The sequence below is a fragment of the Heterocephalus glaber genome, unplaced genomic scaffold (genome assembly GCF_053883595.1).
Source record: "Heterocephalus glaber isolate CG9 unplaced genomic scaffold, H.glaber_assembly_v1.0 deba00000122, whole genome shotgun sequence".
In the NCBI taxonomy this organism is placed as follows: Eukaryota; Metazoa; Chordata; class Mammalia; order Rodentia; family Bathyergidae; genus Heterocephalus; species Heterocephalus glaber.
The window spans coordinates 28,613,550-28,637,710 of record NW_028258138.1 but is presented as its reverse complement, the minus strand read 5'-3'; the positions used below and the strand labels follow the sequence as shown (position 1 = coordinate 28,637,710).

At 34.6% G+C, this 24,161-nt stretch overlaps 1 protein-coding gene across 2 annotated transcripts in view; it reads right to left on the bottom strand.

Moving 5' to 3' along the window:
• The window catches only part of Robo2 (roundabout guidance receptor 2), a 1,655,220-nt gene extending 1,631,352 nt beyond the window's left edge, over positions 1 to 23,868 (bottom strand). For both annotated transcript variants that reach the window (XM_087208379.1, XM_087208384.1), the window contains exon 1: positions 23,682 to 23,868. The gene's annotated coding sequence lies outside the window, so the exon portion shown is untranslated. The remainder of the gene's footprint in view (positions 1 to 23,681) is intronic.
• Positions 23,869 to 24,161: the final 293 nt, after the last annotated feature.

The following is a 24,161-nucleotide window of genomic DNA, read 5'->3' as shown; positions in this document are numbered from 1 at the left end:
GTGGAAATGAGAAAACACATAAACAAGCCTCAAAAACAGACTTCCAGATCACCTACAGCAACCCCAAAGGGAAACGAGATGGAACACTCTGATACTCAGCCACCTGGACTCTCTGAACTGGCAACAAAAGAGGATCTGGAGAAAATGAAATCAGAAATTATTACTCAGGTAACAGCAAAGATTTTGCTCATGGTGCAAGACATGATTAATAAATCTAGAGAGGATACAGATAAAAAAATAGAGGATCTGAGGAACATGATGGAATCCCAATGTAGGAAACAAATGGAATCCATAAAACAGATACAAACAGATTTCCAAGAGATTAAAAACTCCATCGAAAGTCTGCGCAGCAGAATGAACCAATGTGAGGATAGAATTTCACATATAGAAGATAAGATTGCAATTAGTGAGGAGGAAAAGAAAAATTGCTTTAAAATTGTAAGGGAACATGAGAAATCAATCCAGCAGCTTCTAGATGATGCAAAGAAGAATAACATAAGACTGGAGTCAATGAAGAAAGAGGAGAGAGTGCAGATGACATAAAAAAGAAACTCTTCATAGAAGTGATGGCAGAAAACTTCCCAAGGAGAGGAAAAGAACTTGACACACAGATAAGTGAGGCATATAGGACTCCAGCTAGCCTTAATCAAAAAAAATCTACACATAGGCATATAATAGTTAGGATTCCAGAAATCCAACAGAAGAACAAAATTCTACAAGCAGTGAGAGAAAAGAAACAAATCACATATAAAGGAAAGCCCATCAGAATCACAGCAGACTTCTCAATGCAAAACCCTCAAGGCAAGAAGAGCTTGGAGTGATGCATTTCAAACCCTAAAGGAAAACAGCCTCCAACCAAGATTGATGTACCCTGCAAAACTATCTTTCAAAATGGATGGAGAAATAAGATACTTTCATGATAAAGAGCACCCGAGGAACTTCATGAATATCAAACCGGCACTCCAAAAAGTTTTAGACAATACCCTAGGAAAAGACAATGAGGATCACAACCCCAGGAAACCCAGCAAAATGAATCCATCGGGCATGACAAATTAAATGCAAAGGGGGAGAATCCAACAAAAAGAAAAAGTCATGACAAGGCTTTTAAAACTTTTGAATTCATCTCCCTAATGAGTGTATAATTCAATCTTATTATTGTACTGATTAGTATTTTTCTGATTCTAGAATTGCATACCATTCCTTGTACTGTACTGGCTATTTATCATCTTCTTATGTCTACTTTTTAATTGAGTTGTCTATTAATGAGCTCTAAGAATTCTTTATATATTCTGCTCATAGGTTATATGCATTGTAAATAGGGTCTGTTTAAGGATTACTTTTCATTTTAATGATGTCATTTAAAGTTCTAAATTTTGATGGAATCTCATTTATCAATTTTTTTTCTTTTATACATCATGTTTTTTGTATCCTAGGTAGTTCTTGCCTACCCTGAATTCATAAATATTTTCCCTTATAATTTCTTCTTAAAGTTTATACTTTTAGGCTTTCTTATTTAGGTTCATAGATCCCTTCAAGTTATTTTCCTGTATGAAAATAAAGGGTTGAGGTTAATTTTTTACATACGGATACCAGGTGTTCTAGTGCCGTTTGCTGAAGACACTCTCTCTTCCTCGGCTCTTGAATCGAGTTTATAGTCTATAAAATGCTAATGTTAAATAATCTTTCAAAACTCAGTGGACCATATATGTGTGGTTCTATTTCTAGATTCTCTGGTTCATTCCAATGATCTATATGTCTTTCGTTACACCAATACTGCCTTGATTACTGTAGCTTTAGAAGAAGTCTTAAAATTGGGTGCTAAACGTCTTCCAACACTGTTTTTGTTTTTGTTTTTGGCTTTTCTGGGTCCTTTGTACTCCTACATAACTTTTAAATTTCACTATCCTATTCTTCATTTATAGCAAGAATACACAGACCTGAAATTTTATATATACCTTGTGTTTTCTAATCCTGCTAAATTCAAATACAAATTTCAGGGGCTCCAAGAGATTTCTTAGTATTTTCTCTGTAGATGATCATTTCATCTACATATAAAGATTTTGCTTCTGCTGTGCCAATCCTATCCTAGTTGTGTCATTTTATTGCCAGACTATTTTGGTTCAGACCTATGTTTCAAAGTCTAATGGACAGATGAAGAGTAAGCATATATGCCCTTGTTCCCCACTTTAGGGAGAAAGCATTGTATCTTCTCCATTCATAGAAGGAGTTTTTGTTGGAAGTATGGAGTACATGTCTTTGATCTGTTGAGAAGGTTCTGTTCCACTTCCAGTCTCCTGGTAGCTTTTATCATGAGCAGCTGTGGAATTTAGTCCAATACTTTTTCTCCAACTAGTGACAGGATCATATGGCTTTCTCCTTTCCTCTGTTAAAATGATGACTTTTGGGGGTAGATCTTCCAATGCTGAACCAACACTGCCATCCCTATAATAAAACCACTTTCTACATACTGCCAGATCTGACTTCTAAGAGTTTGTTTTGTTAAACAAATTTCTATCTATGTTCATACTTTTTTCTTCTATTATCTTTATCCAGTTTTAGGATTAGCACAATGTTGATTTTCTAAAATGAGGGGAGAAGTGTTCCTTCTTTTTTTCTGATTTAAATGTTTGATATAATTTATCAGTTAAAATGTTTATGAGCCTGCTGTTGTCATATAGGTAGGTTTTTAAGCTAGGAATATACTTTCTTTAATAGGTGCTATTCAAATTTTATATTTCCTTCAGAGTTAGTTTCATTAATTTGTCTTCTAAGTTACTTCTTAGAAGTTGTCAAATTTATTTCAAAACAGATTTTTGAAATATGCTTTCTATATCCTTTTAATTCTGCAAAATCTGAAAAAAAAAAAGATATATACTGGAGTCTCACTTTAACATCATCCTCAGACTAGGTGCCACTAAGTCATTTTTAAAAGGAGTCTTTTTTACATTAGTGCAGTCTCATAGGCGGTGACTAATTCCAAACTATACCCAGCCTTCAGTAGTGATGGCCAAAGTCTAGCTATTCCAAATTATAATTCAGTACATAAAAATGTTACATGTAGGTATAATATATTGCTATAATTTTATTCTTTTATTTCCTTTTCCAATACAATAAAACTTAGAGGATGAAAATATCATACTAGGCCCCCGTGCTCTAGAATAGCTCAAGCAATAAGAGGACACTTACCTGTTAACACCATTTAATTTCTTTGACAAATTAATTAATCCCTGCAAGATTCAATCTGTACATTTTTGACAAATAGAAAATCTCCAAGATTCTTCCGGGCTCTAAATTATTGAAATTATGTTATTACATCAGGAATTTTGATAAACTGCTTGTCAAATTTCCACATTAATAATTACAGATCTTGAACTATAACATAACATATATGTCAAACTCTTAAAGTGTGATGCATAAATGTCTGTTTCAGAGGAATCCAGTATATATCTGTGAAAATGTGCAGTCCTGGGTATCACTGAGGAGACTAAACCAGAACCTGTGGAGGACAGGCCTTCAAGTATTCACTGTAATAAATCCTCCAAGTGGTTACTTTACATTCTGAAGTTAGGAATAATTGGTTTATAAAATTCTACTTACTTAAAAATTATAGACACATACATTTCTTAGAAACCTACAGTCTTCCACATTTTAATAGAAAACTCTTTATTCAAACTAACCTTTCAGTAAAATTCAAATTAAAAAAATGACAAATCATCTCTGGATAATTGTAAATGAATATGACTAACAGCCCTAAAGCTATGGATTTAGCAACAAACACCCTAAAGTTTGAGAGCTCACAGGAACCATAAGGGCCTAAGTCATTTCAGAGAGGCAATACGATTTTTTCCGCCTAAGCACTGGAATTGCTGAAGTAACATAAAATAGAACCATTCCTACCTATCCTTTTGCTCTCTCCATCAGACTTAAAGTTGAGCTATGTCCAGAAAGGCTTCCCTGGCCCATATTAACATAGAGCAAAGCATCATTTCACTTTGCAAACCATACGAAATGAACATATTGTAGACTCCACTACATACTGTGGTATATATTTCATTGATTCACTGAACAAATATGTGTTAGAAACCATACTAATTAGCTGCAGAAGTGAAAAAGAAAGCCAGGGTCCCGGTACTCATAGGTTATTTACCTTATAGGGAAATACAGTTGCAGAAACTCAATTAAAGAATGGAATCATCACAAATGTGTTTACATGAAAAGTCAAACAACAGACTGAATACACGAGAAGTGTATTAGAGAAACATAGATGGTCTTAATTTGGATTATATAGGACTTGTTCATTATATGTATGTGTGTTATATATATATAATAATTTGAATTATACATACTTTAACCACTTATTTTACCTGACAATATTTAAGCTCAGGCTTGAGAACACATAGAGTTAATTTTGTATATACACTAGGACTAGAGTCTTAGGAAAATAAATACAAATATTCAAGTGCTCTGATAAAAGGAAGAACTTAGCATGTAGAAGGAAATGGAAACTATAGGTCCTGATGGAGCAAAAAATGAAGAAAGAATAAGGACACATGGCTGAAACAGAAGATATACAACTGTACAGAAATTTATTAGCAATTGTAAAGAATGTCGGTTTTAGTTCAAGTAGAGAGGAAAAGTAAGAACAGTTATAAACTCAGAAACTTTAAGAGATCATTTCATTTTTATGTCGTTAGTGGAGTATAGGGGATTGCTAAGCAGGAAGGATGCAGATCTGGTTATATGGGACACTAAAAGTAAATTTGAAAATCACAGACAAAATTGGAAACAGTATTTTAATACAAATGTTGAACTGGATTTTCAGAATGTAGATAGACATAAAAATGACTCCAAAACTTCTGGCTCGGTTATCTAAATGGTTGGTGTTACCCTTCTTTGGTGTCTGGAAACTAGGATATGTTACCTGTGAGTTGGCTAAATGTTGTTTTAGGGAAACCATGGATCCTCAGATTTTGATCAGAGTTTAAAGTGAAAGCCTCTAGCTGTTTGGTGTAGAAATTATATTTACAGGTAAGAGAAAGTATGTAAAAAGAAAACTGTAATTAGAATGAAACTCATAAGAATATCAATATTTAAAGATTGGGTAGAAGAATAGCAAGCACCAAACTGTCTTACTAATGGCAAGGAAATGAAGGACATTTGCAAAAGGGTTCTAAAATTGAACTATGGCATCTAAAGTAAAAAAAAATTGTGGAAATTGAAAACAGGAGAGTACTGATGGATTATAATGGAATAGCAGAAGCTACAGCCTTAGGAGAAGCACTTTAAAGATGAAGAATTATAGGAATGAGGGTATCTAAGGCAAAGGAGCTAGAAAAGGAAACATGTCTAGAAGTGGGATACTTGGATGAAATATTGGTTGTACTTTTGCTGGTGTAGATAATGTCTTTGATTTGACAAGAGACAGGCAAAAGGAAAATAAAAAAAAAGCACAATAAAAAATCAAGCAAGAAATAGAGATAATGGGGGATTTTCATAGCCCATTTATGTGAACATTGAGATCAAGAATGACAACAGGATTTAGTTGAAGATTTTGATCAAAGATCTAATTCCTTAAATAAATGATAAAAATGACCAAAAGATCTGCTGGTGTCAAGAATAAAGAAGGAGGTTGGCTAATACTCTCAAGTGTTTGAAATTCAAAGGAACAGTGTCATTAGCAATCAAAAAGTTGTAATGGAGACCAAGAATAACCATATTACCTACTGGTTGTAGGTATGGGAAATGGTGAAAAGAAGAAAGTGAGACAATAAATTATCCTTTGATATCAATCATGTTTTATTTTAAGGTCATTAAAAGAGCAATGTACTTAGTAAGTCACTGTTGATAGAGTTTCCTCTAGTTTAGTAAGTGCTATCAAAAATTCAAGATTAAACATAATGGTGAACATTTGGGGTATGTGTTTGGGTGAGGAGCCAATGGGGCGAAGCTACCACCTGTGGGATTATGACTGAATATTGTCTAAATCAGAATCCCGCACAGGCAGGAAAAAGGGCAGCACTGCAGCACAAGAGGTTGACCTGGGATTGACTCTCAGCTCCTTCCCAAAGGCAGGTGGCCTTGTGCCCCTGTGGGGCGTGTCCTGCTGCACTGGAGATCCAGGTATGTGAGCCCTTCCTCCTGGGAAACAGGGTGTGAAGGGAAAGGGGGCTGCCCTCTTGCCCCTCATGTAAGACAGGGTCACAGGGAAACTGATACTAAACCATTCCTAGAGGACCTGCTTCTGGGTAGGGGTTCCCTGTGTAGCACAGCAGTACCCTCACTGCAGCCTATTGAAAGTCAGCCCTTGACACAAGAATTTGTAAAGAAAAGAACAAAAAACTAACAAACAGAAATTAACAAAAAAAGAAAAAAAGCCCAAAATTAAAATGAAAAATAGTTTTAAAAAAGAAAGGAAACAAAACAAAATAAACACAATGGTATACATAAAGCCCAAAGATACTGTAAACAGCAAACCCCTTCAAAATTCCCCAACAGAAGTAATTCCTTGCTCTAAATTTTTTCTCATCTATAAAATGTACTCCCTCTCATTTGATAAACAGTATAAAGCCACTAAACACACACATATAGTCTCACGTGCACATGTGAGTACACATACTCACCTGCAGGTCTCATTTTTGAAAGTATATCGAAAGCAAAATAATTCATCCCATAGTCTTCAACCATAGAGATTTTGAAAAATGTACACATGTCTTTTTAGGAAGTAAATGAGCCTAAGTATAAATAGCGAGATAAAGAACCCAGCTCTGTAGCTGACTCAGCTGAGTCGTCATTATGCCACTGGGAAGGCACCAAAAAGCATCCCAAGGCCCTTTTAGAACAAGCGGAAAGAATCTACCTGTGAAGCCTGACTCCTGACGGCCTGGCCAGGATTGAGCACCTGGATAAGAGCAGGCGAACTCCCACTGAATTGATGTGGAGATAAAGCAGGTGTTTGTTAAAATGCAAGATTTACCTAGGAGGAAAAAGGCGGCAAAGTATCTGCACAATGGATTGGTGTCTATTTCCATTTTTATAAAAATAATGTGCATCTTTGAATTGCATTATTTCTCTGTGTAACACTAACTTAAAAATAAAACATATTTTTTAAGATTTTGGGGGGACTTTTAAAAGGCTCACATACACACACATGTATTGATATTTGCCATAAATCTTCAGTCATCAAACTATCTTCTAACTATAGAAGACAAAAATACATAAACTTTACTTCGGGTTAAGTTATTATAGCCACAAAAGTGAGAAAACATTAAATCAAGATAGAATGTTTCTTTGTATTTAAATGTGTTCCAAGTTTAGAGGTCTAAGTAATCAGTCTCTCTGATATATGATGCCATCACGGATTTGGCAAATTTCTGCAAGCAAATTTTTCATGTGGATTTGGAAAAGGAAACAGAATTTTCAAAGGACATTTTTGTGCTGTGTATTTCCTGTCCCATCATTACCCATTATGTTATTTGAAAGAAATAGTTTAATGAGCAATCATCTTAAAGAAACACACTGATTGGCTCAGAAATTAGGTAAATAATTCTGTAGTAATTATTTAACCTCATAATGATTAATACTCTTCAGTAGTTAATTGAAAGGGGATGAATTTTTCCCAGACATAATATTTATATTGATCTTTAGTATCTTCTGCTAAATAGCAGACTTATGTCAAAGACTTACTCTAGACTTCACTGTCCCATGAAACTTTCCAATCCCAAGAAGTGCAGATGAGCCAAGTGTGGTGGTACTCACCCACTTATAATCTCAGCACTTGGGTGGCTCAGGCAGGAAGGTCTGTGAGTTGGAGGCTAGCCTGGGCTAGAGAGTTCAAGGCCAGCCTAAACTACATAGAGAGATCCTGTTTCAAAAAACAAAAAAAATCCTGAAATGCAGATAAACAAAATGGACTCTCTTCCAATTCAGCAGGACATAGTTAAACTAAATGAATTTACGTATAATTCATAATTTTAACATATAAGCTACAAACAAGCCCTATCTTTTACCATGAAAGTACATAGGTCCTAGGGGCTGGGGATTTAGCTCAGTGGTGCCACGCCTGTCTCCCAAGTGAAAGGTCCTGAGTTTGATCCCTGGTACCCCCCTAAAAATATTATGGTTGTAAAATTACATAGGTCTTTATATCAAAAGTTAAAAAAGACCTTGATAGAAATTTCAGAGAGTGAATATCACCTCATTGCTTGTTGTCCAGCTCTTTTCAATCCCATAGAGTTTTATTTGCACTCAAAAGATAGAATCCTATCTGAGAGAACATACCCAAAAGATAAATCAGGCTAATTTTTCAATAAATGTGTTTGAGAATAATAAATACATTTCTGATCAAAGCCCTAGGATTCTTCATGTAATCATTTTCCTAATAAGGTCTAGGAATTTTTTGATTAAAAGTTTGTATACTATATTTCTCAACTTCATCTGGTATTCATTTTGCTATCTTTTTACCATGAAGGCCAAATATAATGACTCAAATCGATAAATTAAAAATTAATTTAAAATTTTTAATGGAAATATTTCACATCATGATCTTTTTTATTATTGTTATTTTTGTTGTATTTCACTGGCTGCTAAAATTTAATCAGATTAATCAGATATCAAGACCTATGAAACATGTGGTCCTTATAAGCCCCTAAAGATCTATAAACAGGTCAAACCTAGAAATTTTGACAAAGTTATGTTAGAGGACATGAATTCTATTGAACTATTTTTTCCAGATCACTTTTATGATGAAAGTTTGAGAAACTAGGAAACTTTTTTTTAAAAAAAGCTTTTGGAAAAAATTTACTAAAATAAATTTAATTTTTGAATGTGATGACATCAGAAAATAAAGAAAAAGTAATTATAGATGTAGAAGTTAATATTTGTTATAAAGTTGTACTATTAAGTTCAACCAGATCATTTCCATATTTTAGAGACATTTTTAGAATTTCATTCCTTGGCTAGTAAAGCCTCTATTCTCTTGATGAATATCATCCTCCTGTAATGATTACCATATTTATTTTCTGTTAATTTATGCATAGTTCACAGATGGGGAAGGGAAATCAAGGTGAAATAGACATTACATTTAAAAATTTCATCAAAAAAATTTTAGTTCAATGAAAAAGTGACTAATTTAGGTTTTCGACCTAGAATGAATTTAGAGATCTTAAGTGAATTCAACATTTTATAATCTTATTTGGTTTTAATCTTTGTCTCAGGGAAACTTACCTATTGCCTATTTTTCTACTCTACTCCTCTCCTCAAGCTTATTTATAACTACTGTAGCACATTTCAACTGATTTTAGCACTAGATTGTGTCTGTATTTTATAACAAAATGTCCTACATATAAATGGATTGTAAACGTAAAACCCTAGTAGGCAGGAAAAATTGGGTTATACTGTAAGTTAGTATCCTGAGGTAGGGGTGTAGCTCCATGATCCAAGCTAATGTGCATGTGACCCTGGCTTCTATTCGCAGAACCATCAGTCAATCAGTTAGCCTGTTGCCCCATATCTCAAATAACTCAAACTATTCTCGTATCCCCAACCCTCAATGTATTGGTCAGTGTGATCCCAGATTATAGTTAAATACAAGTTATTAATGACTATGTAGTTCCTGAAAAACTACAGGCCATCCAACCCATCTTTGATGTATCAAAGTCCTATGTGATCAAAAATTCACTTCTATGACTATATTAGCCACCAAAAGATACTCTTTTTAATGTGCATATTGTTTGTATAATCATCTTTCATAAAATAAAACAATTACTCTATGGTTTTCATTATTCTAATGTGAAGGACTTTTTAACAAATTTACATTTTATTTTAGTTTATTAGCATATGTGTGTAGTACTAAATGTTTATATTCTTTGTGGGGAGTCGGTACATGTACATATCTTAATTCCTTTTTTCATCCCTTTTCCATTCCTTCACTCCCCCCTGCTCCCATCACTTGAGCCCTTTCCAACTTTCTTTTTTGTACATGTTTGCAGTGCATAATGTTTGCATTCCTTTTGTGGAGTTGGTACATATACATAGCACACTGAAATTCATTTTTTCTTTCAGCCCTTATCCTTCGCTTCCCTCCATCTCCCTCTATCTTTTGATCTCCTTCTCCTTTGAGAAAGGCCTATCCCCTACTTCCCATATCCATCTTTTTAAAAAATAAATTCTCAATTGTTTCCTATCACAGCAAACTTAATTCAATACATTGTAGAGGAAGAAAGCTTTTTTTTCTTTTCTTTTTTTTTTACTGCTACAGTAACAAATTAGTATGAGCTCAGTGGCTTAAAACAACGTATGCATTTTCTAATGGTTCTGGAGGTCAGAAGTTCAAAGGAGGACTTATTGGGCTAAAATAAATTATCAAGCCTATTTTTAGGAGGGGGAGACATCAGAGAATTCCTTTCTTTGCCTTTACCAGCCCTTAGAACCCATGGTTGTTACATAGCCTATTGGCACCTGCCTTTAGCTACAAGTTACATCTCTTCAATCTCTCATTCAATTACGTCCAATCTCCTGTTAACTATGATATTTTGGACTCTCTAACAAGGTTCTTTGTATTACCCTGGGCCCACATGGGTAGCTCTGGGTAATCTTCCGTTTTTAAGGTAATAGCCACACCTAGTTCCACCTGCATCCTTAACCACCCCATGCCTATAAATAACACATTTACAGGTTCTGAAGTTTGGGATGTGGACATCTTTGGAGACTGTTTTTAAAGGTTTAGATACTAGACAGTTAAGATAAATTTTTTTATATTTTATAAAAATCTCATTTGTTGCTATTAACTCATCACATGAGTTTTGTTAAAAATAAAAAATGAATAATCAAAGGGTACCTGAACAATCTGAAAGGAGCAATAGTTTGGTAATTTCTGTATACCATGACCATGCCAATGTGCACGCATGCTGAACTCCTCTCTGACAGTCTGGCTGCTACTTACAACACGCTGAGCAAAGGTCTTTCTTCTCATCACTGTCTCCATAAGTTCTGTTTCTTAAAATTTAACTCAGCTTCTTTTCTTTAGACTTCCCTTAATTTCCTCTTTACAGTGGATTTCATGTGTTATGCTACTTGCCCCCACACTTATGTTCTGCTTTATAACATTCTTTTGTTTTATGCACACAGTACTTTTCCCCCATATAAGCTATCCATCTGCAGGATTTAAAATCTTGATATTCAGTGGTAACATTACTTGCTGAGGCACTGTGGAATCTATAATGTTCAACTATCTAGTCCAATTTGAACTTCATAATTAAGCAAAGCCCCATTTTAAGGGAATAGCACAGTGTCTGCCCCTAAAATTTTGTGTAATAAACAAAAACACTTTTGAAAACTTTTATGTTCAGAAGCCAGATGTATTTCATGCCTATGTGTGCTGAGGGAATTAAGTTCATCTCGTATATCACAATAAGCATCTGTTCCACTCAACTCCTCTGCCAGATACTCATTGCACTGAGGCAACAAAACACTTAAGGAAACAAAAGCTCTTTCCAATAAAAAAGGTACATCAAAAAGGTTTCTTTCAAAAAAAAAACTTTCACAACAGTTAAGTCCAGAGTAAAAATTACTAAATGTTAAAATTGTGCATGAAATATGATTTCTGATAAGGTATCTAGGTCCCTACCATGTATAAAATTTAGAAAAAGTGATGTGTGTTTATACTAGAAAGAATGCTTTCAACAACAATGGAAGTATTCAAAGGTTTGAATATACTTTTAAAATGCAGAAATAGATTATCCATACAAGAATATGCAGTTGTCATTATATTCCTATTACCTCCTATGTTAGAACACAGAGGACAGATAACAGTCTATGTCCTCAACTTGGATATCTATTTATTAAAATATAATGCACACATATCATTATTAAATTTTTCAGATGTAACAATAATCTGTCAGAGAAAATCACTGTTATCAGAGAAGACGGTTATTTGTAAAATGAAAAAATTAATAATTTAAAAAAATATTATCCCCATACCAATGTTTAATGTTGATTACATTTTCACAGCAGGAATTCTGATACTTTTATTTCTAAGTGTCTATGAGTTTCTTATGTTTCTTGTCAATGTACTTTATCCTTTTTATTGAAGTGTTAATCTCTTTTAATTGATTTGTTGGAACTCTTTGTATGTCAAATGAAATCCAAATTTTTTTCCTTTTTTACATTGTTTGAGACAATAAGGGATTGAACCTGGAAGTGCTCTACCACTGAGCTACATATCCATATTATTTATTTTTAAAATTTTGAGTTAGGTTCCTGGTAAATTGTCCAAGCATGATTCAAATTTTTCATCCTCTTGTCTCAGCCTCTCCGAGTGCTGGGGATTACATGCATGCACCACCATGCCCAGTTTACATTTTTTTATTTAAAAAATATAAAACTTTTCCCTTTTAAAAAAGTCCAGTCCATACATTTTTTCCTTCATTGCTCTTGTTTTTAATGGTGTTATGTGTAGAAAAATTAATTTCACCCTAAGGTTTCAGGGTAAATTTGCCGATTTACTTTTTATAATTTGAGTTTTCTAGATATCTACCCTAGAATTAAGAGTTATAAATAACATATAATTTGCACCTGTGAAACACATATAGCCAGATATATAAACAGCATTTCATGATTCAATTTTAATCCATCCCCTAATTTAAAAGATCAACTTTATCATATGATTCTAAATTTGATATTAATCTAATACAAATTTTTAAATTCTGTATTCCTGTAAATTAAAGCATGACAGCCACTTCTACTTCCCCACCACTATCCATAAAAAGGGTGAAGGGAATGAGGGAAGAACTACTTCCTTATGGTTTAAGTGTGCAAGTAATATAACATGTCTCCATGAAGTAGGAATTGTACAGAAACTTTGATTTCAGGTTCTATACTGTACTCTAGATGGATCAGTTTGGCCTATATATTTATGTCTGAGAGTAAGAACCACATTTTTTGTATAACTGTGTTTCAAATAATTAACACTGTGCCAGGTACTAGGTACTCATTAACATCTGCTTAATGATTAATTCAATTGCTACATGCCTGACTATCTTTTTCTGTGATGCTACTATATTTTTGATAATTTTGATTGGCTTTTCTTGGTTAAGGACAAAACATTCACAGTTTCATATGTGCTTAAGTTCACACACATGCATCATTTACAGAGTTAAGCCGCTTTGAAAATATCAACAATGTGTGGCATTTAACCACAATGGGGTACTACTCTGCCATAAATGTATTCTCCAGTCATTTGTAGAAAAATGGATGTATCTTGAGACCATAATATTAACTGAAATAGAGACATGAGCTTAAACATCACATGGTTTCTCTTATGTGAGAAACCCAAGTTATACATAAAGAGCAAAATAAAAGGCAGGTAATAGAAAAATAGGAGGATAGATCTTTGTCAGTTGGGAAAGGGATCAAGGGTTGTAGGGAGGGGAGAATAAGAAGAGGGAAAGAAGAAAAAAAGAATTAAGATGTGTTATATACATGTACCTGTTATATACATCTATATGTACAAGCTCTACACAAGGAATGTAAACAGCATGTACCTCAAAATGTGCACTCAAATTCAATACAATTTTAAAATGTTTGTAAAATATTTGAAGAGTCCACTCAAAATTACAGTAGTAGAAATAATAGAAAACTATAAATTTAAGATAGAAGAAGCAAGATATACAAGATCAAATTAGCAAATAATAATTACTCCTCATATTCTTTGTTGCTTATAGCATGAGAAAATTAAGGATCATTAAAATGAAATTATTTGTATGTAAAATACTATATTTGTATGTATCATATAGCTTCATTTGATGATGCATACATGTATGGGAAAGAGCATGAATATATATGCCAAATAATATGCCATCTGTTTTTATTTATAAAACATACATATAGGGAATAAATAGGAATCTCTGCATAATAATTTCATTTTTATTTTACTCCTCAGTAAAAATTTTAGGAGGATTTAAATTAAAACCAATTATAATTTCACAAGTGTTTTTAAGTATTACCTTCCCTTTTATCTTCAACATCTTTCTGTTAATAAGAGCAATATAGGTGTATTTCTGGGTGGTAAACCTGCTTGCTTTAATTTTGGGGGGCACCATATGAACTGCCACATTGTTGTAATACACTGATCATTTGATATCAGTAAAGATAGTAATAAAAAAAACCTGGATCAAAAAAAAAAAAAAACCTGGATCAGATAAAGTCAGACAATAGTTCAGCAATGTGAAAAAAAGATGAAACTGAAGTTCCCAAGACCAGTGAAAAACAAGAATGATGTTGTGTTCTGCACATCAATCACCATTACCACCAACCTTTGATATTTATATTGCCATATAGTTCAGATACTGCCTTAATCTTGATTAATCGACGTGTCACAGTACTTAGAATGAAATGAGACTTTGTACAACCAAGGATATTCAAAAGCATTTTCAAAATTTACTGTCTCTACAATCAGAAACAATGCTATCATTGTTCCTTATGAACTTTTGATTTTTATTTAAAATGCAGCATACATATTGTCAACAAACAATTTTCAGACTTGCCTAACACAGGGTGCGAAATTATTGTTTGTCTAAAGAAGAAATCAAATCATAAGAACTATTAACGTCCACATGTTCAAACAGTGGGAACAAAGGGTGCCTTGCAGTGCTTGTAGATCACTTCTTCTGGATCACTGATTCATGTGGGCTAAACCACACCCGGTGTAAGCACCTCTCCAGCTGTGGCCCCTCCCTTTTCCTTCCAATCAGACCAGGCCAGAAGCTCCTCTATGAGGAAGTTCTAAAACCACCACAGGAAAGTGCACACTTACTACAAGTACTGAAAACCCTCTTGTTGCAAATTTGGAATTCATAATACTGACAAAATATCATTTTTAGAAAGTTGTTTAAAAATACAATAAACTTTTTTATAAATTATGTGGGAATTACATGGCTTATTATTTCAACCTACCTAATCATGTATTTTTATGATTTAATAGTGACAAGTAACAAAAGTATTAAATTTCTTTGATTAATGATTTCACAATAAATGATCTCAATAGCATTTCTGATCTCTCTACTACTGTAGTCTACGGAATCTGTGTTTTTAAATGAGATTTTGATTGAAAAAGACCTGACTCTTCTTGGAAAAGCTATCATTCTCTTCACAAGAATTCACAGTCGTGTGATCAAATCCCTGAAAAACTCAATAAATAACAATAACACCACTTACCATCCTCAAAATTACCATTACAGATAATAAGTTTCCACTAAGAGACAGTTGGTTGCATGAGCAACAACAGGAAGATAACCAGACATCTTATACCCACGTCCATACACACTGGCTTCCTCAGCCAAAGTAACGCCATATGTCCTCAGTGATGTGGGTGGGCAGAAGTAACAGTTGGCCTGCTAAAGGAGGCCATATGTACAGGCAGCCCATCACGCCATCTTTCCTATGGTTGCTACAAACTCACTTGAAGTGCTTGTTCTGAGGAATAGCATGGCTGGAAGATGGGGTGATTCTGCAGCAGTAGAAAAAGAATTTACTGCACATTTATTAGATCTCTGGACTTGTTAGCTAAACATAGGCAAGTGTATTACTTTCTCTTTAAGAATTACTTAAAAGTTATCAGAGTTCCTTAGTCCTATCTCACCTTCTTTCACTCAATGTTTTTGCATTTATATGCTAAGAGGTTCCTCTTCTCAAAGCTGAGGGCACATAATCATCCTTATTTGAGATTATACCAATTTCCATTTATTTTTAGTTTGATATTCAGAAAAATGGTACTATTTGACATTAAAATACTACAAGAAATGAAAAACACTTAGAAACAGAGTACTAGAATTTCCAGAAAGTAAAGAGATAGCAATAAGGTGAAACTACATGCCACACTACTGTCATAAGGTAAAAGAAAAGCACATATTTTTTTCATGATTATCATGGCTTTGTATCTCACAAGAATTTCTTATGGCATTTCTACAACTACAAATCCTATTCATCTATTGCACTGATTATAAAATTTATTGTTTTAAGGTCAATTGTAATACTATGATAATTTACTTTACTCTTAATGGCTTCTCTGTGACAAATGAGGGAGCTTTTAGGAAGGACAATGCTCCCTGAACAACAACCAGTAAAGCATGTCACATCCATTTACAACATAATTTTATGAAAAATGAAGGACAAATTTGTGAGGCAGCAAGAATTCATTTGCATTAAATTAAATTGAGCAGGGTCTTTCAAGTTCTCTTTGGGAACAATGGCATAGGAGGAAAAGTAAACCCATTTTATGCAACAGTCTTCTTTGGGGATACAGAAATATTTCCAAAGCTAACCTGATCATTGTTAGATTTAAGACTACATATATAACTCATGAGGTAAAATATTCACAGTGGATGTTTGCTAAATGCATACTAATTTCCTCTTGAATATTGTATTTTGCAGTTTAAAAGAAGAATCACCCTTTCTATGGGTTCTATGTATAATAGACTATGAAATAAGAGCTAAACTTTATAGGAACTATTAAAGGTATTATTCTAAGCTATTTTAAATCTAAGAAACCTAGGTGTTTGCATTAATAATGAATTTAATCTTTTTGATTCTAGAGGTAGAAATACTTTTGCTTACATTTTACTAAAAGTATATTTGATAAATTTGAGGGTAGTTAACTGTTCAGCACCTATTATCACTTAGGAAACTTCTGTTAATACCTTCTAGTTGATCTAAAAATGTTGCCATTCCCAAAGCTATTTGTCCTTCCATGGGAAAACAAGTTATTACTTTCAATGTTTCAGGGCACACAAAAATATTCTTACCATTTGAGTTACACTACAAAGAGCCCCCCTTCAAAATATTCTTCTCCTCTTCCTCAGGTCCTGTGAATAACTGCCTAACAAAAGCAAGATGGTGTTCCATATGGGATTAAATTAAGAATCTGGAAGTGGAACAACTCTCTTGGGTTACCCAGGTGAACCTACTGTAATCAGGTGAGTTCCTAAAAGGGGGAAGAGAGCAGGACTCACAATTAAAGGATGAGCCATTGCAAGTGCAAGCAGAAATCAGGTCAATGAAGCTGGAAAATGGAGGAAGGGGCCAAAAATGCATATACGAGTAGAAGGAGAATAAAGAAAAAATTCTCTCTTCAGTAATTCCAGAAGAAACCAAACTCAGATCTCAAATGTAACCCAGTGAAACCAAACTTGCTTTGTGAAAGTGATTTTAGATTTTTGACTTTAAAAACTGTAAGAGAATTTATCTTTTTAAGATAATTAATGTATGGTAGCTTGTTACTGTAGTAATGAAAATCTAATACACCACTGTAATAAGCAAAGAATATTAAACGCAAGAGTGACAAACTTACCCTCCCCATAAAATATTAATCTCAAAACTAGGACTTATCTTTGTAAGTGTATTATGTATTGTTTTTCCCTTGAGACACATTACTACTCTCATTATCAAGCAATCATATGAATACAATACTATGATTTGTGTTACGGTTTGTGTTTAGATGTCCCCCCAAAGGCTCATGCAGATGGATGAGTTGGGACTTTCTTTTTCAGAGGTAGTTGAATCTGGAACTGTGATGCTGGGGTTAAGGGTGTGTGATTACTAAACCACTGCATGTGAGTAATTAGTTTGGCAATGCCCTAATCTTGGTAGTCTGAAGAAAAGAGGTAGAAAGATGCTGATAACTCTTTGTTACCTTGTGCGCGCCATGTTGTTTCTCCTCTGCAATGCCTGTTTGCCATCCCTGCCTTGGAGCCAGCTGATTATGGACTGAAACTTGTAGGAACTGTATGCTAAATAAAACCCTTCCCCTTTAACTTTTGGTGCCAGGTATTTTGTCTCAGCAATGAGAGAAAAGTAATTAACACAACTTATTTACAGATAAAAATTTTCTTTGTCACTCTTTACATAATCCTATGCACCTGGCCTTTAGCAACTATGTATCTAATAGAGTATATCCTCTATAAGAATCTTCCTTACTGAGCAGAAAATTTATATCTGAAATTAAATCCTATTAAGCTAGACACTATCTAGAAGACTCAAACATGATTGATAAAAATACCATGATCAGTAACTGTACGATGATTTTTTCACCCAACAACCAAGGTTAAAGATTATCAATACATTATGTTTAAAGTGCTAATTTTTCCTCTTTTTAAATATAAATCATTTTGGACTATCCACTATATTTATGTCATGCATATGAAATTGAGGCACAAATTAAGTTACCACAAATAGAAAACTATTTACACAGAAAACTCTCAGTGCTGGAGGAATGACACGACACAACTGTTAAGGGTAGAAAGGAGTGCTTTGGAGCATAACTGTTTCCCTTTTCTTACCAAAACATATTCTGTGACCAATCATGCTTCTCCCTACCTGTTTAAGCAAAATAACTATAAAAATACTCCCTCTGTTCTCCATAGTTTGTTTACACAACTTCAGAAGAGAAGGAATGGAAATATTTTGTGTGAGATTTCAATTGAATTTGAGGAAGAAAATAATATGTAGAATATCTCAGTAATATATGAGAGGGCAAGTAAAATATTTATTGAATGCCATCTTCTGAGCCCCTTATATAATTTTATCTAATCTCTTTAGTGTACTGTAGTCATTCTTCATAACAGGCACTTTATTTCCTGTTTATAAAGAAATAAGACTATATAAAGGGGTCTTGAACAATTTCATACCACTAATAAAGGACACAGCTAGGGTGAATATCAATAATAAAAACAGCAATCTAACTGTAAATGGGTCTGGAAATAGTCTAACAAGCAAAATATGAAAAAATATCTATGAATTACGTGACTGTTCTACCCATTTCATAGAAGAAACAGTTGAGAAGTGATTCAAAACCTTATGTTCAAAGCTCATACCACTACCAAGAGACTATTTCAATCTCAGATCTGTAACCCAAGATGCATACACATTATTTCCATGGTCACTTTTCCATGGTGATTCTTGCTAAATCTTGAGTACCAGATCCCCTGTGATAGTTTACTGATTGTGTCACATTAAGTCAGAAACTCCCAACTAAATTGGATCAGCATAGGTTGGGGTGGATTTACTGGAGAAAGAAGAGAAGCCACTCTAGAGGGGCTTGTTGCCTGAATGGCATAAAAGGGAAATGAAGATGGAAGGTTCACTTTTGTTTCTTTGGAGGAGCTCCAGTCTTAACCTTCACCTTGGATGTAATCTCTTGACTTCCGTTGAAGACCCTTTGATCCTCTAATACAGACTCAAACAGGACACAACAGTGAACTCCGGGCCTCCAGCTGGATCCCTCAGATCTCCAGCACACAGACATCTTTTTGCACTCTTCCACACCTGACTCTGTGGGTCACCATTGTAAGTTAATCTTGTAAATTCTTGTATATTTGTATATTTTGCATTAAATCTGTTTTTTTAGTAAACATTAACTGATACATACCCAATAAGTGAAGTGTACTGTTAGTCATATTTTTATTAACTTTAAGAATTACTAAACTTCTTGACTTCTCTTTTGCAATGTCATTGCTCATTCATATCACAGCTCTCCAAGAAAAATAAAGTTCCTGTATCCTGTTTGACTGCAACTTTTGGAGCTCAAGTAAGGCATAATTCATCATACTAATCTGCTAGCTTTGTTTGCAATGAAAAAAGAAAGGAAATTTTCACTTAGGAAAAGAAGTATTGATAAATATGTGTATAAAAACATAATTTATAAATCTATGAATTTTAAATATTAATATTTAAATAATACTTTTACATTCAATAAATTAGAATCCACGAAATACATACGGCAGAACTTTTGTTCAGTGTCTTCAGCATTTTCAATTCAATGTCATGTAATCCATTTTCAGGATCAAAAACATAGGGGCTAAGGATATAGTTTAGTGGTAGAGAATCTATCATAGGCAACATCCTGGGTTCAGTCCTCAGTACTGGGGGAGCAAAAAATATCTAATACTTGGTCTGCAGTGTAGCTCAGTGGAGGAAATTTTGTCTAGCATGTGTGAAGCTTTGCATTCCCTCCCTAGAACTGAAAAAAAAATGTTGACATCAATAGGACAGCTTCCTCACAATTTCTTCATCTGTCCTTACTTACTCTCAAGTAGTAACTAAAATGTGTTTTACTCAAAGTTCCTTGCACTGCAACAATTGCAGTAAAAATTTTGATTGCTAACTATATTTAGCATTCACATATTTCCATATTTTGCTGTATTAAATCTGCTAGTATTCCATAATGTCATCAATGTGACTACAGGGGGATAAGTAATTACATTATGAATGTCATCTCCCTAGAATCCCAGTCTTTAACCTATGTGACCTATCAATATCAATATGAGATAGTGAGTGAATATGGCACTTTTAGGAAAAGAATGGCCCAAAATCAAATTTCATGCCTTCTACAAATTTTTAATCAAAGAAAAGCTGATGCAATGGGCATCACATATGTGAAAGAAAGAACTTGCTTTTTTTTTTTTTTGGTACTGGGAATCGAACTCAGGTCCTTGCGCTTGCGCAGCAGATGGGAAACCACTGAGCTAAATCCCTGGCCCAAGAAAGAACTTCCTTTCACCAACAATGCCCATGGTTTCTCAGCCTTCACTATTTTTACAAATGGGTCAACCAATGTCAGATGGCAAGCAATGATTCTTCTCAAAGCAACAAAATAGAACTGTCCTGGCCAGTGCAACCATCAGGGCCTGTATACAATGTTGTCCAGAAACTCTAGCACATTAATGTACCAGGTCCCTGGAGGAGCGTTTAACCTCTGCTAGGAATTTATAAGAACTGTCTAGTTCCCTGGCTGATTATTGCTAAAAACTCTGGTGCATATTCTATATCCTCTCCTATACTCCCCTAGAACAAGTGAACTCCAATTGCTTGCCTTGTTTTCAACTCTATATAGCACAAAAATCAAATTAAATTAACTAGATATTTTATTTTAAATGTACGTGCAAATCCCCCTTGCTCATATTTGTAAATATTTCTAGATATAGATGTGTAACAGGCCCTGTTCTTTCCTGAAATAAAATGTATCTCTTGTTCTTATCTTCCCTCTCCTTTCTTCCTAGCTCAACAAAAAGCATTATAAAGAGAAGAAATAAGGCTTTGTTCAGCACTCTCAAGAGAATTTCTTCTCTCAGAAATGTTGAAATAATGGTGAACATTGCACACACTCTATTTGATGTATTTTTCCAGGATCTGAGAGACAAGAAGATTTTAAGATTCCATAAAATTATTTTAAGTCCTCTTTTTAATACAAGGACCTCAAACAGGTCAGATGGCCAGGAGTCACAGAAATAATTATCCTGACTCATTTGAGGATCGCTCAGCAGTGAGTGTACAGGGAATTCTGCAATCAGATACAAAGCTGCATATCACATACCTAGTCTCCAATTGCAGTTATGAAATGTATGTATGTATATAATATTAAAGTACAACTATAAAATTCAGGAGACACTAAGAAGTCTCCCCTGTTATATTCGTTGTTTTGTTCAATTTTTCATACCTACCCCTAATCTCTGTTGAGCATGAATGTCCATACACATATTTTCTCCCTCAAAACTCACCAACTCTCTTTGAAATTGGAATGGATTCTTGAAGATTATTTTCACTTAATGTAAAAGAATAAAAAATGTGACTCTATAGTGTAGGGATTTTTTCTCCTCTAAAATTTGAAATAAGTTTACTTTAAATAAGTGTAAATCAGACACCAAAGTACTTTCAAATAAAATTTTTACTAATGTAGTCATATATTAAAACATAAAAATATTCAGTTCTTATAAATCCTGCTTTAGATATGTTCCCAAACAAATGGTACATGTATTTCAAGTTCATACTCAGTAGTTTAAAATACAACTAAATCTGAGATTCTTAATTATAAGACAAACCATTTCCATAACTATTCTTAGTAAATAGCCTTTCAATCTACTTTTATTAAGAAAGACACACATTAGCTTGTGGGAGTTTAGGAGTTGTATAAAGATGGTTAACATATGAGTATGAGAAATAACTGTAAAATTAAAGTATCTTTCATAATTAAGAGGAATGACAGAAAAATAACAAGGAATATTTATGCTATTTTTTCATCTGAAATAAACACATATCACTGTATATAGCTGTGTGCTTGTTTGGAGAAATAATTGAACTTGAAGTTAAATAGCAAAGGGATAAATTCCTGGTCTGTAACACAACAATTATAGAAACTTAGGAAAAATAATTCTTCTATGTCACAGTCTCTTCATTGCAACATTGATCTGATAATTCTGTTCTCTCAAAACTTCTGTAAGAAACTATGAAAAGAAGATATGTGTAAAACCCTGGATCACTGTAGATGCTCAAGTAGTACTTAAATCCAAACTGAGATTAAGGGAAGAATGGCAGAGTAAAATATTCATTTTTATTACAAAAACTTTAGATGCATAAATATCAATTTGAAATACCCATATATCTCTTATACATAAAATGATTCTGACTCCAACAGAGAATTTAGTAAAATACTTAAAGGAATATAAATTTCACTCCAAATTTGGATTCTGATACTCAATAAACTAATAACTTGTATGCTTCACTACTATTAAAATATATGGTAGCCATCTGAATAATTCTATGCCCACCAATTCTACTAATAATTATTCAACAAAGTCCACCCAGTAAATACTAAATTCAAAAATAGAGACCCAAGCACCTAAAGAAAAAATTTATAAAATTCTTATTACCATGCTAACCATGAGTCAGTGCCCCAGGAAGAAAGCAACTTCTAAACCAAGTACTCATAACACATCTATTTTGTCTCTTTCACACACAAACACACCCTACCACATACATGTACACTCATTAAATAAAATTGAAACAAGTGTAAAAAAGAATTAAATTAATAGATTTCTGTGAGAAATGTACATATTTTTATTCCTGATATTTCTCCTTCAATCTCTTTCCCTAAAATCCTTCCAAGAAAATAAAGTTGTCTTCCTCTTCATGTGAGCTCATCACTTTTCTTGTAGACATAAAATTTGCAAAATGAGAAATATAGTCCCTATCAGTCATCCACTTAAAAACTGTGTCATTAAAGAAATCTAAAAAGGTATCAATTTTGGAAGAAAATGATGAAGAAGAGATGAAGTAAATCAATAAGGCTTTTAAACTAAATTGCTGTCATGTTTCGAAGCCTGTCTAGAGCGCCTGAAGTTCCCATTAATAAGCTCACGGAGGGTACAGAGCAAAAAGAACCTCAATTGCTCCAACGGCGAAAGAAGTACAGTCCCTCTCTTGACTTAAAGGGCAAATTTTCCCTTTCCATTGCGAGCCCAGACTCCCTACTTCCACAGCTTTCCAATCCTTTGACCTGCCTTGGAAAATTGGGGATGAGGCCAGGAAAAGGAGGGACAGAATGAACAGCTGGAAAAGCAAATTTCTCTCTGCAAAAGCTGATACACAAACACATATACGTTTCCTGCCTTTGGGGACATTTTCTAAAATCCAGTCACTGCAGCTGAAGTCTATCCAAAATCCCCCACCTGGGCTGTGAGGATCACAACCGCCCACTGCCCATCCGTCCTCCTCCAGTTAATGCAGCCCCCGCCAAGACCGAGACCATCTTCGACTTTGGGAAATAATTATACAAACAGCGCATGGAAAGGGGAGCGATCTCACCAGTCCACGCCCCTAGTTCGAGACCCCTGGGTATACCTCTCTACTGAACTCACCTGGCGTCCGGTCTCCGCCAGCAGCCCTCGCCCAGAGCGACTGGCGAGCTGCGAGTCTGCAAACTCTGAGGCACTGCAAAGGAACAGTTCCCCAGACCTGCTGCTCCGACTGCTTCCAGATTCCTTCCTCTAGCCTGGGAGCCGCTGTCCTCCTTCCTTACCTCTCCTTTTCCTCCCCCGCCCGTCCGCTCTTGCGCTCTCTCCTCCCCGCGCTGGCGCTGCGAGCTCTCCTCCCACCTCCCCCTCCAGGCTCACGAGCTGTCCGTGGTGCTAACGAGGAGGCTCCCGGCCCCTCCCCTGCCCGGGGTGCCCACAAGCCAGGATCCCCAAGTCCATGGAACGCAGCTGAAAGTCCCCTTGCTGTGGACACTGGAGAAACGGGCTGGAAAAGGTGATCAGCTGTACCCTTCTAGCATCCAACACTCCTCAATCACACACAGGATCGGGTAATCCTGTTTAAATAATGCACATCTTCAGTCT